The 17955-nt window shown below is 46.5% G+C and overlaps 1 protein-coding gene and 1 long non-coding RNA gene across 8 annotated transcripts in view; one reads left to right on the top strand and one right to left on the bottom strand.

The window, feature by feature from the left end:
* The window catches only part of SYN3 (synapsin III), a 503620-nt gene that overhangs the window by 206274 nt on the left and 279391 nt on the right, over positions 1 to 17955 (bottom strand). The gene's annotated exons all lie outside the window — the stretch shown is intronic.
* On the top strand, positions 4375 to 6552 carry LOC144577950 (uncharacterized). The gene is made up of 3 exons (XR_013522786.1): positions 4375 to 4499; positions 6081 to 6170; positions 6430 to 6552. It is a non-coding gene; the product is annotated as an uncharacterized LOC144577950 (long non-coding RNA).

Genomic DNA, 17955 nt, shown 5'->3' with positions numbered 1-17955 from the left:
AATAAGGGTTTTGATCAGAATCTTAGAGAATGTGTAGGAGATTGCCAATCAGAGAAGGGAAGAGAGAGGGAACAGCATATACAAAATAGCAGAGTTGTGAAAAGATGCGATGCACAATATCTAAAAACAGGTGAGACCCAGAGTGTGGCTGGAATACCAGGCTTGTGGGGTAGAAATGCAGTTGGAAATTGGAGATGTCTTAGGAGTTTAGACATAACCCTTGGGTCAATGAGGAAAGACTGGAAGTTAACTAACAGGGAAATGATGCCATTATGATGCTTTTTCAGGCTCAGATTTGAATTCAGTTCTAAAAGATCTTTTTTTGAATTAGAGCCATGTAGAGGTGAGGTGAGTTGCCTAGGAGGTGATGAACTCTCTGTCACTGGAGGAATTCAAGGAGAGATGGGAGGGCCATTTTGAAGGGATGTTAGCCAACAGATCTCAGTATCCAAAGAGGGATCAAATGAGGTGATCTTGATGGTCCATTCTAACCTTGGGCTTCTCTGAGAACTGAAAATCACAGTCCTGTGGGGGCTGCCAGCAACGGGGACAAAAGAAGGTTGGGGCACAGTAGGAAGAACACTGTAAATAAATGTTACCATTTGGACTCTGGCTTAATTTTATTTCCAGGTGGCTGAGAAAAGGGAGACACTAGATCTTTATCCAGGGCAGGAAGAACGGGTTCCAAACGTCTTCCCCCAAAATTCTGGGGGATGAGGAGTTGATATTAGGCTGATACTTACATACATGGGAACTGTTCTTAGCATTTTATATTGGTCAACTCATTTAGTCCACACACAGTCACACATAGTGATATTATTATCTATTTTACAGATGAGGGAACTGAGACACAGAGAGGTAAGCAACTTGCCCAAGGGGCCAAAGCTAGGATTCAGACCCAAGCATTCTGGCTCTAGAACCCAATTCTTGAACATTATACCATAGTAACCTCATAGGACAAGCTCTAAGAATTAGTAGAAACCTTTATTTGTCAATAGTTGAATTAGTGGGAGACAGTGTTCACCTTACGTATCAGTTTCTCATAGGGTCTCTTTAGCATCTTCCCAAACATTGTTATTAATCAGATTATAGTCAAATGTCCCAAGTGAAAGGGTTCCAAACTCTTCCTCATAACTAAGATAAGGCAAATAGGAAATTAGTTCTTTGACTCAAGTATTTACCTTTCTAGTTGAACACTTCCCATTTTTCCAGACAGGAAGTTAAAGCATCAAACCTTTAGTCCCACAGCCCAGAATGACTCCTAGGTCTTAGCTTGGACTTTTATAGGGTCTCATGGAAATCTCTGGAAAAGTAGAGAACAAAAGAACCAGAGACCTGGCTCAACTAAGAGCTTACAATATTCTCTGGCTTGGCAGTGGAGGCAAGGAAGAGAAAGGTTGGGAGACGATGAGAAATGAAGGGAGGATCTCCACCAAGGATTCTGCTGTTGGAATGCCTATTCTCTGCCAGGCACAGACATGTTCTTTCTCACTTTATAGACAAGGAAACAGGATCAGAGTAGAAAAGCAATTCACCCACCCAGTGAGGAAGCACATGAGCTGGGATGTGAATTTAGCTCTCAAAGCCCATGTACTTTCCATTTTATCCTATGGTCTTCCCATTTCACCTCCTTGGGCTTGTTTTCTCATTAGGAAAACGGTTAAGTCCACACTATTAACAACTTTCCCCATAGTGCATACTAAGTTTTAAAATAGTCCATCTTACGCCATTAATAGCAACACTAGCAACAACATCAGTTCACATGAATAGCTATCGGGTCCCTGAAACTGTTCTAAGCATTTTATAAGTATTTTCTCATTAAATTCTCACTAAGACCCTATCACATATGACCCCCTCTGTTCATAGGGAAAAAAATCAGAGAAACTAAGTAACTTACCAAAGTAACATGGTGAATTGTGCATGTGAATTCAATAATAGTGAATAATAACAAATCAATAAAAACCATGAAGTAATCAAAGACTGCTCCAATTGCCAATCAAGTGATCAATATGAGATAATCAGCATTTTTTAACACCGGCTATTTCAGTTTCCCCCTGAGTATAAATGTATAATTCATACGTGGCTTTGGGAAATATAGAAAGTTGCCAGTGGATGCCTAAGCCCTGGTGGGGGAGGAGGTGGCCTTGTGGGATGTCACAGTCATCTGATGCCTAATATCCCAGCTCCAATTCTGAACACTCAATATCTCACCAGCAGAATGGAAATAAAGGAACAACGCTTGGGTGGCTTCTGTAGATAACTCTGGGCCATCCTCATGCCCTGAGCCAGCTAGTGGCCTAGAATTCCTTCTAACTAGGGGCAGTGGACACAGAGGAAGGAAAGAAAGGTTGGAGACAGAGGAGAGGGAGAGAGCATTAGGAAAAGAGAGAGGTGGAGAAGAGGCTGAAAGCTGAGACAGCTGTCCCTCCTACCTGCTGCTGACCTGCTTGGGAAGAGGTAAGTCTCACAGGTTCCATGAATTTCACCAGCCATTTGCCCACTTGAGCTAGATAAGGTGCGTGGTCTGTATCCTTGGGGCTCAGGTGATGACTGTCTTTAGCTGCCTCTCTCCTTGGACTCTAATTTGCACAGGTGGGCTTGAAGACCCACCTGGGATGTCAACATTGCCTCCCTCTCCTGTTCCTCCCCTCTTGGAGACTGGGTGGCCTGAGGCAACTGCAGAAGGCAGTGAATTGGTTTTCTGGGGTCTAAGCCTCATTTTGGGGGCCACTTTTTCTTTTTGGTGATAGCTGTTTCCCTCCAGAAGCAGCAGGTGTCATGGAAAACCGAGCTCTGGAATCAAACAGACCTAGGTTCGAATCCTGACTCATCACTACTCCCTGCATGATCTTGAGCAAGTAAATTTTCAGAGAGAACAACAGGAGGTGCCACACCAGCTGGGTGGAGGGATTATTCACTAGATGACCCCTTTCATGTCCAATCCACCCGTTTCTCTCACTTCTGCTTCTCAGTGCAAAGCTATAGAGAGTAGTTTGTACATTAGGGCCCTCAGGAGTTCAGAGCAGATGTCACCTTCTCTGCATTTTGATAGAGAACAAACAACTCTATGAATGTGTTTATCAGAAGTTTAAGCAAATCTCTTTCCCTTGTTGGCCACTCATATTTCCCTTCAAAATGTGGAAATGGATGGCATATCTTGATGATTCCTGAAATTATTCTGAGTCTGAAAGGCTGGGCACTCCCAGGAGCCCAGTCCAAGGTAAACTGAAATAGACAAAACACCAATAAGAAGCAATCTGTGAGAGCCCCTCCATGTTATTCTAGCTCTATTCATTATTGCCTGCTTTACTCCTAGCAGTATGCCGTGTACTGAGGGAGCTAACAGGCCATGTAATAATAGCTAAACGTCACCACTCCTGAGGGCCTAGAACACTGAGAAATTCATCTCCTTAATCTTTAGAACCCAATCCTTCCCTCCTTATCCTCATTTCACAGGTTAATAAGTAGAGATGGTCAAATGCAAATTTGGGTCTAGCGGACCCTCAAGTCCATGCTTTCACCCAACATGCTACTGTGAGTGTCTCTCTTTTAGTGTAGGAGAAGCGGCTCACTGTGTCAGTAAGGAGGCGGGATGTTGGATAGAAACTCTGCTGAGAACTAACACTATCACCACCACCACCACCACCACCACCACCACCAAGGGCAAGTGCAGAAACAAGAGCAATTGCCCATGCAGCAGGGCGGTCTGACAAGAGGGCAGACCCTTTCAGAAAAGAACCAGTGAGACCGGCAGGGAGCAGAGAGGGGATAGCGGGAGAGCGGGAGAGCTGGGGAGTTGGGCTTGTCCAGGAAGGCTTTCTGGAAGGTGAAGGAAGGACAGCAATGTTTACCCTGTGCTAGGCATTTCAGAGAAGTGATTTCATTTAACAAAATGTAAGAATGGCTCTGTGAGGGAAGAAGCGGCACTCTTCTGACAGGTTAGGAATTACGGGCTGGGAAAGGGAATCAGTGGTGCAGAAGTTCACTGCTAGGAACCAGAAGTCAAGATTTAAACCCAGCCAGCAGGGATGAGGGTCTCTCTCTCTCTCTCTAAACCCTGTGCTCCCAGCACCCAGCTGCCCATCCAGAACAGACGGAGAGCCTGGACTTTTGCTTTCACTGATATTGGCTCCTGTTCCCCATGTACACCCTCAGCTCCCCCAGCTTAAGCGGGTTGTGAAGTCACTGCCTGTCTTTCCTGTCAGCTGCTTTAGCCTCAGGCCACACATCTGGAGGGTGGGACTCCACTCTTCTTCAAACCAGATGTTCAGGGATGGAAGGGGAGGGTGGCAAACTGTCACTGATCAATGCCTCCTGTTTGTCTCTTCTCTGGTAATACTCTTTCCTTTCTTGTCCAGGGAATGTGCAGCTTTGGGCAGGGGCCTTGTCAGATTCCCTCAGTGGCTTCCCCCTCCCACTGCTCCGGGAACTGGTGACTGGAAACTTGAGAGGTCTGCAAGACGCAGCCACTGCACAGCCCTGGATTAGTCATGGCCAAGGTATTTGGCGCCTTCAAGTACCTGCAGAGCCTTCCTGGGAGGGGAAGGGGAAGAGAGGAGAGAAAGGAGACCGAGGCAGAGAGAGAAAGAACAAGACACAGACACAGACACCCAGATAGAGCAGAGAAAAACACAAAGGTGGGGAGAGAATAAGGGACAGAAGGGAGAGAAAAGTAATACGGAGAAAGAAACACAGACAGGAATATAGGCAGAAAGCCAAGAAGAGAGGAAGGAGGACAGAGGCAGGATCAAAAGGCAGGAAAGAGACGACGTTCCAGCCGGTGTGGTGCTGACCAGTCATTCCTGCTGCTTAGAAGGCAATTTTATAAAAGAAAGGAGAGGGCGAGGAAACAGTTACTCCTAAGTAATGAAATTGACTTTCCAGTTTGAAGTCAGATCATGATGTTGACTCAGGGCTCTTTGATTTTTGAGATCAATTTTCCAGTTTCACAGTCACCTCTTAACAATTTTTGTCCAAACTCAGTTTCCTTATCTGTAAAACAAGTTAAGTGACAGTTACTTCACAGAGTTGCTATGAGGACTGAGTGGAATGCAGGAGCCCACATACACTGTGGGATGCTGTGCAAGGATTAGGTCTGCTGTTGCAGCCTAAGGGACAGAAGAAAAGGAGCTCCAAGAATTTCCCACTTTGGGTTTACTTTTGTGACCAGTTGGTGCCCTGTCCCAGGAAGTTGATCTGATTGGAAATGGATCTCCAAGAAGAAACATTAATCTTCACATAAAAGACACCCAATATTTTCAGCAGATCCAGCTGGGTAATCATGAGAAAGTCACTTCAGCCCTCTGGGCCTCTCTGAAATGACAGCTGGACTAAATAATATTTTAAGGCTACTTTTAGCTTGAAGTGTGGACAAACCCATGACCACAGGGATAGGAGGTGCTAGTGTGGTAAGGGCTTCACCATGGGATGAAGTCTTTCATATTTGGATGTGACTGGGTGAGGGTTGGGCTCTTCTCAGATGTCCCATCCTCTAGGAAACCTCCTCTGATTCTTCCAGCACAGTTACAGTGCCTTCCTCTGGGCCCCCAGTCTAGTGCTACCCCAACATATGGCATGGTTGTCTGTGAGGTGACTGCTTCCTAATTAAGCTACGAGCTTCTGAGAACAGACAACCTTGTTGAGCCCCAGGTGCCCAGTGTCCAGGGCCTGGCATTTGTAGGTGGTCAGTGGATGCTTGTGGACTTGAATGGGACTGAACTGCCAACCCACATTCTTTCCCATTAAGCCAGACATTTTCAAGGAGGAAGGGCTGGGGCCAGACTTAGTCGCCAAAGGCTTTGGAAGCAACCTTTGGACAATTTGTGCTGTGCTCCAAATGCTTTCTGGGAGCCAACTGAGATTCCAGGGCAGCTGAGCCAAAATGGGTGGGAGGTAGACTGGCTGGAGGGAACCCGGGTGGGGTGGGGGACAAGAAAGGAGAACTAACTCAATACAATGGCTAGCATTTCTCCAGTATTTTATACTTTATATAATATTTCCACAACATTATTTTGTTTGAGCCTCATGTGACTCCAAGGGCTAAGTAGAGCAGTTCCAATATCATGACTTTTCTTTTTCAGATAAGTTGGACAAGATTGAGAGAGGTACAGCGACTTGCCAGAAGTCACACAGCCAGATTTGAAGTTAAATCTTGAATCCTCAGATTTCAGGTCCAGTATTCTTAAAAAAAAAACATTGGGAGGTTGGGAGGTGGTATCCACGAGCCTGTGTTATTTTCCCATTCATTGGTGGCTTAATGAATTGTTCAGTCTTTATTAACCCATCAATATTTAAAAATTACTACAATTGAGGCTGCTATTGATGGGATACCAGTAAAGTGTTTTGTTCTAAGCCCTTTATCAACATGATTGTATTTGATCTGATCTATGACCCTATAAGACAGGTTCTATTACTAACCCTATTTTCCAGATGAGGAAAGTAAGGCTCAGAAGAAATAAGGAACCAACTGAAAATCACAAAGCCAATGAGTAGCCTAGATTTGAACCCAAGAAGTCAGATTCCAGAGTCTGAGCTCTCAACCACCCACCATACTGCTAAGATTTAATTCTCTGCACCAAAGCAAAAACCATGCAGTGAGTGGGTTCCAGCACCCAGCGATGAGCTCGTGCACCAGTGTCAGTGGAGAGGTATGTTGTTGGCTCTGTGTCTCCAGACTTGGAGACTGACCCGTCCTGGGCCTGCCCTGTCCACTCATTCCTGATTCTTGCCTAGGCTTGGCCATTACAGATACACTGGCCACTATTTGCAAAGCTGGAGCAGCACAAAACTAATGGACTCAAGAGAGAAGCAAACAGAGGCCTTGCTCATCATCCAGAGTCCACCAGCAGCCTGAGCTCATCACCCAGAGTCCACCAGCCTGGACACTGCCTCATGTCCTGGCATTGGGGAGCAGTGGAAAGAGCTTGCTGTTGGGGTCAAACAAAGCCAGGTTTCAATCCAGCTCTGAACCTTAGAAGCTGGATGGCCTTGGGAAAGGTAGGTAATCTCACCAAACCTCAGTTTTTCCACTTGTAACAGGGGCATAATATGAGTCTCATAGTATGAGGATTAACTAGAACAACCTACCTGAGGTTGTTCTAGTTAATAATATAATAACCAGCACATAGTAGATATTTACAACTCTTCATTCAAAAGAGCGTGGCCCAGGAGAAAGAGCATGGGATTTGGGGTTAGTCAGATCTGTTTTCAAATACTGGTTCTGCCAGCTATATAAGTTAACTTACATTTTAGTTAGACAGCAACCCCTCTGAGTTTTAGGTTTCTCATCAATAAAACAAGGCTGACAACAACTACCTTAGAGAAAATGGCAAAATCAGGAACAGGTAGGGGTGTGATCAGAGTTCAGTGAAGAGTATCTTATACCAACAGTAAAAGGTTGATTCTCCCCTCTTCCTTTCCTTGGAGTGGAGCATGGGAGCATTCATCCATTCTTTCATGCATCCACCCAACATTTGGAGACATTATTTATATTATGGGCTTTTAGCTTACTTATGGGGGTACCAGGATGAGTTTCTACAGCTCACTATTTTTGGAAAAGAGACTGATTGCCATGTAGATAAATAATGATATAACTTGGAAGATGGTAGACTGAGCTGTTTGCTAAGTGCCCTTGCCAATCTGAGGACAGTGCAGTTGTCGGGAGGTAGACTCAGGCCTTATCTTCTACCAGAGTTAAGGCAGCCCCTAGAAGGCAAAGGCCAACTACGATGGAACATTAGCAGCCCCTAGTCTCTGCCCCAGATATCTCTAGTAACATCTGTGGCCTCTGTCTCCCTCGGCCTTCCTGAGCCATCCCATGGCACGGTTCTGGCTTAGTGAGTGACTAAAACTCCATTCTGGTGATACTCTTGGGATCTGTTTCCTGGGTTTTCCTATGGGGCTTATTGAAACTCTGGGACATTCTGCCCGCTGCTCCCAATTCCCTCTCTATTAATAGCTGACCCTGCTCAGCTGTGTTAGTCCACTTGGGTAGCTGTAACACATTACCAAAGACTGAGTCACTCATAAACACAGTTTCTCACAGTTTTAGAAGCTGGGAAGTCCAAGGTCAAGGTGTTGGCAAATTTGGTGTCTGGTGAGGGTCCACTTTTTGGTTCATAAACAACTTTCTGCTCACTGTGTCCTCAAATGCCAAAAGCAGCAGGGGCTCTTTCTGGGGTCTCTATTACAAAGGCATTAATCTCATTCATGAGCACTCTGCCTTCATGACCTAATCACCTCCCAAATCCCCCACCCCACCCCAATCCATTACCTCAAGGGTTAAATTTCAACACATACATTTTGTGGCGGGGGTTGGCGGGGGTGGGACACAAACATTCAGTCTATGGCATTAGCCTTATCTGAAGATCCCTGCTTTGCAGTACTGTTGGTCTAAACTCCCACCCAGCCCTCTCTGGCAATGATAAACATTAGTTGGGTAGAAACTGAACTGTGGTTGGAGGGAAGAGTGAGGTGAAGAGTTCCAGGTCAAACTTAGGATGCCAAGCTCCTCTGGACGGTCACGAGGCAGGGCTAGATAGGGGTCTGTTTGAATGATGCCCTCCCTAAGTGCAGTAGGAGTCAGTGTCTACTACAAATAGAGTTCAAAGCCATGAGCCAGGATTAAAGGAGGGTTGAGGTAGGGTCAATATCAAGGGTGGTATCTTTTACAAATTCATTCTGTAGGCACCTGCTAAGTGTCAGGCCCTGTTCTAGGTGCTAGGAACGCAGTGGTAAATAAGATCTATGTGGCTGGAGATAGGCAACAGACACACAAATATGTCACTATATAGTATGTTAGCTTGGAAATGAACGACAGTGAAAAATAAAGCAGGAGAAGGGGACAGAGAATGCCATGGGTTGGAATGGGTTCAAGTTTCAGTAGTGCAGCCAGGGAAGCCCTCCATGAGAAAGCGATATTTGAGTAAAACTCTGAACTAGGTGTGGGACAGAGAATCACACGAATATCTGGGAGAAGACTGTTCCAGGGCAAGGCAAGGGCAATGGCCCTGAACTTAAAGCACACCTGTTGTGTTCAGACTAAAGCCAGGGTTTCATATCTATTAGGGCTCCTATTGCCTACACCCCTTCTGCATATTGGGGATGAGGTCTGAGAAATAACATGTAGCATCTTGTCGGGCATGCCAGTGACTTAGACTCTTTGTGGGATGGGGTGGAGTGCTAGAAGGGTGACCTACACTTTGCAGTGTCCTTCTGCTCTGCTGAGAATATACTGGAACTAGGCAAGGGCAGAAGCCAGAAAGCCAGCTCGAAGGTGGCTGCATTGGCAGGTGAGAGATGGTTGGATTCTGGAGGGATCTGGACAGTGAGATTACAGGGCTTTGTAATGGATTTGACTGGGTGTGAGGATGGGTGGTGAGAGAAGGGGCACTCTAGGAAGACTCCAAGGTTTGGGGTCTAAGGCACAGTTACCTAAGCTAACTTGGATAAGAAAGGCTGAGGAGGGCGCAGGTTGCGGGGTGGGGAGAAGATCAGGAGTTCAGTTCTGGAAACGTGAAGGTGAAGGCCTATCAGATGTCCATGGGAGACACCTCATAGCAGTCTCTGATATGTGAATCTGGAGTTCCAGCTTTTCAAACCATGACACTAGGTTAGAGCAACAAAGGAGAGAAAGTATGTGGGCAGGCAGGAAGGAAAAGAGGACCAGGAGCCCTGAGCCAAGCCCCCAGCCCCCAGTCCCTAGTCAGTGTCAGGGGGCATTGAGAGGACCTGTGACAAGCAGGGGCTGGGAAGGGTAATCCAGTGAGGCCAGGAGAGACCCTGGTGAGTGCATCATCCTGGAGCCAAGTAAAGGGGGTGTTTCAAGGAGGAGCAATGGACCAGCTGTAGGTTAAATCAGGTAAGATGGAGCAGCGACCTTTGGAGGTTACTGACCTTGGCAGGTACAGTTCCAGTGCAGTGGTAAGTGGCAGTAGGGCCCACAAAAGTGGCCTCTGCTCTGGCTCTGAGAAGTTAACTCAGAGTTCCAAGGTAAGACAAAAGTGCTTTTGAAAGAAGAGGGGTGGGGTAGGGAAGCAAGGCATGCTTCTCCAATGTTCCCTGGGATCTGGGGAGTCCAGGTGTGGGTGGTCATGGGAGGGATGGGGGGACAACTCTCTTGGGTAAGGTGTGTCTGACTCAGCCATTGTCAGTCAGCATGCAGGCCTCCGTGGCGCCCAGCAGAATTGGCCTGTGGGCAGTTTCTGGTGGTGACCTTCGCAGAGGGTATTGACAGCAGTGGGATATCATCACCTTCAGTCAGAGTTGCAGAATCAGTACAGGAGGAATAATGCCACTTGTTTGCCAAGAGGACAAATTCTGGGAGCCTTTGTGACAGGCCCTCTCAAAGTGGTCAAGGAAAGGCTTGCAGGAGCTAAAATGCTTAAACAGTGGGAACGGAGCCAAAGAAATCTTGTTCTATTATAGCCATAGTGATTGTTTACTCCCAGACTGGTGAGGCCAGAGCCAAAATAATAGGAAGCATTTACTTAGCACTTACTATGTGCCAGCTAGGCACTGTCTAAGTGCTTTATGCATGTTCTGATATTTGAAAGCATAAACGATCCTTCTCTGAGGAAAAGCACTGCATGCTACATATTCTCTAGGTTGTCCGTTTATTATCTGCCTTCTCCCTCATTAGATGGTAACCTCTTGATGGCAAGATTTGTTGAATGGTGCATCAATTCCTAGAACAGTGCCTGAAATATAGTAGATGCTCAATAAATACTTGTTGAGTGAGTACATGACTACCAGTCCTCTAGGCATTGAACTTCATGAGCCCTTACTGTGAATTCTTACTGAGGGGAAAGCTGGGAACATCAGCCAGCCTTTATTAAGCACCAACTGTGTGCAAAGTGCTAAGCCTACGCCCTCTAAATATGGGTCCATATCCTCCAACCACTGAGGGCTATGTTTCCTGGTCACTGACTCAGTTTAGAACATTCCTCTCCCTGCTTCTCACCAAACATTTGCTCTCCTCATTACCAAAATCTTGCTGATTGACATGAGCTCTCCTCCACCACAGAGCCACCTCTGATAGAACTGGCCTGCCTCTGGCCCCAGCCTCCCTTCAGCCTCCTCAGCACAAGGTTTTGGATCTGAGCTGCCACTAAATTAAAATGACTCATTAAATTACAAAACCTATAATATGAATGACGACTGCTGCTACTACTACTTGTATGACTGTGTTTGTTCTGAGCACTTGCCACGTGCTGGGCCTCTATTGACCCTTTCCAGGCATCGTCTTGTTTAACCCTCGCACCACCCTGAAAAGTGCATCCTATTTCTTTCATTTTGCTGACAAACAAGCAGCACCTGCTCTCAGCCAGTCATCTGCCCTCCTTCTGGGAGGCCTGGCTCCTGTGTCGATCTCTTTTGTCCCCAGGAGAATTTCTGAAGCAGAGATGGTAGGGCAAGGCTGGAGTGCAGAGTGTTTAACCATGGGGAGCATGCATGGGGGCCGGCTTCAATGGCAAAAGGGTGTGGGAAGCAGAGAAGTGGGGCAGAGGTGAGTGGAAGCCCCAGAATGTAGCAAAGGGAAAGCCGAAGACTCTGGGGACAGCCCCAGCCTCCCTCAGAACCACTGAAGCCACCAGAAGGGTCAGGGATTGGTCCCAAACAACATGGACTTCCTCCTGGTAGTAAGCCCAACTGGAGAACCTCACCAGAGGCCAAGAAGAGCCTTGGGAGCCCCCTAAAAAGATATATGTGATGGGGTTCCACTAGCAGCACTGCCCCTCTCCCTCTCTGCCTGAGCTCTCCTCACCTCCCAGACAACCAAACAGTGGAGCCTGCTGGGGTCCAAGGGTCAGGTGGTGTGAAGGGTCAAAGGTCACGGGTCCTGTGGGCCTGCAGATGCAGATTCCATGACTCCAAGTCAGGCGGGTGGGAGCTCCTTCCTAGCCTCAAGGAACAACCCCAGGGGCCCACACTTGGCCACCTCCAGAAATTCTCAATTCCTGACTCAGGCTGTCTCTAGAGGGGCTGCAGCTGCCTCCAGAAGACCCTGACTTCCCCATGATGATGACACACAGGGAGCTTCCTGAGGAAGGGCTGGCTCCATCTCAGGAAAGGCCCAGACCCAACACACTGCCCAGAGGCCTTCTGGGCTTCTTAGCCCACCAAAGACCTTCCCTGGCTCCCCACATTTCACAGGAAAAATCCCTATTTCTGCCTTCCAAGGTTTCCACCACCCTTTCATTCTCATCTACAGGATCTTCAAGAAGCCCCACACTCCACAGGCATCTTCATTTATCCCAGACACTTCACGCTCATTGTGCCTTTCATCTGATCCCTCCTTTGGCCAACACAGACCAAGGGGTCACCCCAGGCCAAGCACTCCAGGCCCTGTCCTTACAGAAGCCAATGAGAGAGACAGGGGCCTGTTCTCGTGGAGCTCACGTGCTAGTGTGGAATTCTTATCCCCATTTTACATATGAGAAACAGGCTCCGAGAGTGTGTAGATAGCACAGCAGTGCTCTGCATACAAGGTTCTGCAGAATCTCGCCTTGTCTCAGCTCCTCCACCTGGCTTCCCCTTCCCCTCACTCTGATCTGCACTGTAAATTCCAGCAAGTCCCCAGACATTCCCTGAGCATACAATACAGTCCTACACCTTGATGCCTTTGCTCCTTCAGCACTTGCTGAAAGGGAAGGTGAGCATCTCTACGTAACATTGGCCAAACCCTTGTCCAAAGTCTCCAGGTTGAGAAATCACTTTCATGTGATTCTCCTGGTGGGTGGAGCCTTGGTCAGGGCCAGAGAGGCCTCAGAAATTATCCCTATCTTAGTCACTTTTCTTGCCATGGGCCCCACAGCTGGCCCAAAGAAGGAGTTGGAAAGTCCCTGGATAGAAAGGAACTTCTAACGTCTGTTCCCTGTACGAGAACAATGTGAGACTCAGCACAACTCCAAGTCCTTCCCTCCCAAACCTGGCATGGGGACTCAGGGAGTAGAGAGCAGAGCAGAGGGGCAAAAGCTGCGAATTGGTCTGGGGAAGGTGGGAAAGGTCGGAGGAAGGAAACAAACATTGAACATTTACTGAGAACTACTGAGTTCCAGTGCTTTTTGCAAAGGTCATCTTTCGAAATCTCATCACTCCAATGAGGTAAGACTATTATAATTCCCATTTTATCTAGGCTGAAATGAAGGCTCAGAGAAATTAAATTACTGGTTCAAGATGGAATCTCCGGGTTCAAACTGGTGGATGCTCTTGTCACTTTCACTCTCCTGCCTTCAGACCCACCACAATGACTGTTCCAGAGAGGAAAGGAATCTTGAGAGCCCTTGAAGGCTGATCCTCAAAGTGTTCAAATGTTTCATGGCAAGATCACCTTCTTCTGGTCCAAGAGGCTCCCATTATGATGGAGAAACGAACACCAGGGAGGTGTTTCCTGGTTTCAACATCTGGAAGTGGCAGAACCATGATTAAAACTCAGATCTTTTGACTCAGTGTTCTTTCCATTAGTTTATCTACTCTAAAGACAAACAGCTTTCTTGCCCAGGAAATCATGCCTCAAGTCTACTGCAAATCCCATAAGCAAAGCATCCACTATTCTGTCCTCCAAGGAAGAACACTTTGTCATTCTGTTGTGGGCAACCTCCATCTACTACAGTGGCCCCAGCCCTACCCTCTCACATCCCAATGCCCTTCTATAACGTACTTTTTAATGCCCCTTATACTATGTTGAAATAAAATTCATAGTGAACCTACATACACAATTTTTTTAAAAAAGTTAACTGGAAGGAAGCTGAGGCAGGAGAATTGCCTGAACCCAGGAGGCGGAGGTTTCTGTGAGCCAAGATCACACCATTGCACTCCAGCCTGGGTAACAAGAGCGAAACTCCATCTCGAAAAAATAAAAAGTTAATTGGGGTCCCCTAACTGTAATATAAAGGAAAAATCAAATAGAAATAATTTATAATGAAAATGGACAGTCTAATGCTTGCACCTATGCATGGAATTGCCATGCATTTTACAACTACATATGCAGACTGATGCATATGCGGACTTGGATTTGAGCAAGTCCCCAGACATTCCCTGAGCATACTATAGTCCTACACCTTGATGCCTTTGCTCCTTCAGCACTTGCTGAAAGGGAAGGTGAGCATCTCCAAGTAACACTGGCCAAACCCTTGTCCAAAGCCTCTCTAGGTTGAGAATTCACTTTCCTGTGCTTTGACAGTTTGGATGTTCCCTCCAAATCTCATGTTGAGATGTAATCTCGGTGTTTGAGGTGAGGCCTGGTTGAAGGGGTTTGGGTCATGGGAGTGGATCCCTCATGGTTTGGTGCTGTTCTCAGTATAGTAAGTGATTTCTTTCTTGCGAGATCTGGTTGTTTAAAAGTGTGTGACACCGCTGGATGCAGTGGCTCATGCCTGTAATCCCAGCACTTTGGGAGGCTGAGGCAGATGGATCACCTGAGGTCAAGAGTTTAAAATCAACCTGACCAGCATGGAGAAACCCCCTCTCTACTAAAAATACAAAAAATTAGCTGGGCATGGTGGCACATGTCTGTAATCCCAGCTACTCAGGAAGCTGAGATAGGAGAATCACTCAAACCTGGGAGGCAGAAGTTGTGGTGAGCCAAGATTGCGCCAATGCACTCTAGCCTGGGCAACAAGAGCGAAACTCCATCTAAAAAAAAAAAAAGTGTGTGACACCTCCCCGACCCCTTGCCCCCTCTCTCACCATATGACTCTGCCTTCCACCATGAATAAAAGCTCCCTGAAGCCCTCACCAGAAACCGAGCAGATGCCAGTGCCAGTCCTGTACAGCCTGCAGAACTATGAGCCAGTAAACCTCTTTTCTTTATAAATTATCCAGTTTGGGATATTTCTTTACAGCAATGCAAGAAAAGCCTAACGCACTGACTGAAATGTTTCATTAGTAACTCAAATGCCAGAAGTGGGACTGCCATTGCCATCAGTGACTTTTTTGAAATAATCAACAACTGCTGGAAATGTTTCAAATAAAACGAAGGATAATTGTCCCTTAATTGACACAGTGGTTGCATTTGGGGTGTGGGGGTTGGAGGAAAAGCAAATATTGAAAGTGCTTCCTGCCACTCACCATTACCCCTAGTAATCCACTAGCAAAATTTTTGCTTCCTGTTCTCACAATATTATGTTCTGCTGGCATAGAGGTCTTAGTTCCAGAGGAAGGAATGCTGCTACCAGGAGACACAATTCTATTAAACTGGAAGTTAAGATTGCCACCTGGACACTTGGGGCTCCTCCTACCTTTAAGTCAACAGGCTAAGAAGGGAGTTACAGTGTTGGCTGGGGCGATTGACCCAGACTATCAAGATGAAATCAGTCTACTACTTCTTAACAGATCCATTAGGATGTCTCTTAGTATTACCATACCCTGTGATTAATGTCAATGGGAAACTACAACAACCCAATCCAGGCAGGACTACAAGTGGTCCAGACCCCTCAAGAACAAAGGTTTCGGTCACTCCACCAGGAAAAAAAACACACACACACAACCTGCTGAGGTGCTGGCTGAAAACAAAGGGAATACAGAATGGGTAGCAGAAGAGGGTAGTCATTGATACCAGCTACGACCACGGGACCCGCTGCAGAAATGAGCAGGTATTTCCTCCTCATTTGGTTAAAAACATGTTTTTGCATGTATACACTTGTACTAAGAAAATACCTTCATTTTATTTCCTTTTTCTTTATCATGTGACATAAGATATATTAACTTTATATCAGCACTTAAGTATTGTTAACTTTATGTAATAGTATTTTGGTTGGGGATTGGTTTGTTTCCGGTTGTACAAAGGATAGTTGTATTATATTAGACATATTTATGACCTTATATTGTCTTTATTTGAAGATTATGTATGATCTCAGGAAATGTGTATGGGTTCAAGTTGACAAGGGGTGGACTTGTGATGGTTAATACTGTCAACTTGATTGGATTGAAGTATGCAAAATAGTGATCCTGGGTGTGTCTGTGAGGGTGCGCCAAACAAGATTAAGGTTTGAGTCAGTGGGCTGGGAAAGGCAGCGCACCCTTCATCTGGCCGGCACCATCTAATCATCTGTCAGTGAATATAAAGCAGGCAGAAAAGTGTGAAAAGATGAGACTGGCCTAGCCTCCCAGCCTACATCTTTCTCCCATGCTAGATGCTTCCTGCTCTCAAACATCAGACTCCAAGTTTTTCAGTTCTGAGACCTGAACTGGCTCTCCTTGCTCCTCAAGCTTGTAGACAGCCTATTGTGGGACCTTGTGATTGTGTAAGTTAATATGTCCCTCTAGGGAACTCTAATATACTGCCCAAATATCAAATACTTTGTGTTTGAATTTAATATGGAATTAGGTTCTAGGCTCAGATAATTATAAATGACTTTTCACCTATGTGGTGTCTGGTAGGACCAAGTCCACCAGTCCTGTGGTTAGCAGGACAGCTCTTGGCTGTGCAGACGCTCCTGTGTGAGCTCCCAGTCCCCCTATCTGCCCATAGTGCCCACTGCTTGTGATGATAACCAACAGTCTTCCCACAAGTTTCTAAATGGCATTCCAAGGGAGAGTCCTGTCCCCATGGAGGACTGTTAATCAAACCTTTAAGCTTTACTCATAAGATTATCTCCTAACCTCTCAATATCTCTCTAAGTTCTTCAAGACCTATACTTAGTTGTGGCAGCCAGATGGAAGAGGCAGAAGCAAGAGGAGGTGGAAGGAGCCCCGGAATTAGACAGGAAATTCAGCTTGGCTTACTCACTGCTGCACTCCCAGGCCTCGCCAGCACACATGAGGTGTTCAACAAATATTTGTGACATGAAATTATTAGCCATGTTTAATGGGGAAATTATTTAATCTTCCAGAACTGTCAATTCCCTCATGGTGAATGGATGGTCACACCATGGAGCTCTTGAGAGAACTAAATAAGACCAAATATGAGAAAGCCTAGGACATGGACAAGGGACTCAGTGACTATTAGTTGACATTAAAATTGTGGCCCTGCTACCATCAGGCTGGGATGAAATTCTCAATCATGGAACAGATAACAGAGGAGTATTTTCAAATCAGCCTGTGAATAGACTACTTGAATTTTTGGAAGGTAATTTCTTCCAACCTTGAACTCTGGCAGTTCTGAGACCCTTGTCTTGACAGAGCTGGTGGTGAGGAGAAAATGTTCCCATCCACCCTTGACCTGCTTGCTTCCCACATGCCTACCACCAGCCAGCACCACGCAGGCCTGTGGCCCTTCCTTCACTGGTCTAAAGGAAGCTCTTCCTTCATTCTGCTCCTGCCCTGCCCTTCAGCTGAAGGAGAGGAGAAGCAAACAATTACTGAGCACCTCCTGCATGCTTGGAGCTTTATTTTTCCCCAAGTCATGTTACTAAATCTCACAGTGGGATGAAGGTGACCAACATCTCACGTGTGAGGAAACGGGGCTCAGAGATGATGGGTAATGTCACGTGCCCAGGGTCTCAGAGATGGAATCTTCTGGAATGGTCTTTCCTTCCACCACAGTCAGGGGAGGCTGACAGAAGGCACATGCAGGGCACCTCATGGGCAGAACTCACATCACACCAGCCTCCCACCGTCTACCTTAGCCCACACCCACAGTGCCCAGGCTTCTGAAATTCACCAGAGTCTGAGGGTGGGGCTCCTCTACCCTTCCCCACTGGTGCAGAGAAGCAGTATAAAGATAGGGAGAGAAGATGAGGCTTCAAATGCCAGGGTTACTGGGAATGAGTTGGAACTGGATCGATGGATGGAATTTTAGCAGGACCAAAGAGAAACTTAGAGTATATTTGAGAGTGAGGTGCTTTAGAAAACACTGATGGGCCAGGAGACTTCACACCGCCCAGGCAGCTGGTCCAGGGTCAAGGAAACCCGGCATCACAGATATTGTAAGGGGTTTCTTTCTTATAATGTTCCTCTCAATCTCCCATTTCCAGCCTGTTCCCTCTAGCAGGGGGAACTCCTGGGGTACATGGT

The sequence above is a fragment of the Callithrix jacchus genome, chromosome 1 (genome assembly GCF_049354715.1).
Source record: "Callithrix jacchus isolate 240 chromosome 1, calJac240_pri, whole genome shotgun sequence".
NCBI lineage: Eukaryota > Metazoa > Chordata > Mammalia > Primates > Cebidae > Callithrix > Callithrix jacchus.
This window is presented reverse-complemented; position numbering and strand designations above follow the sequence as displayed.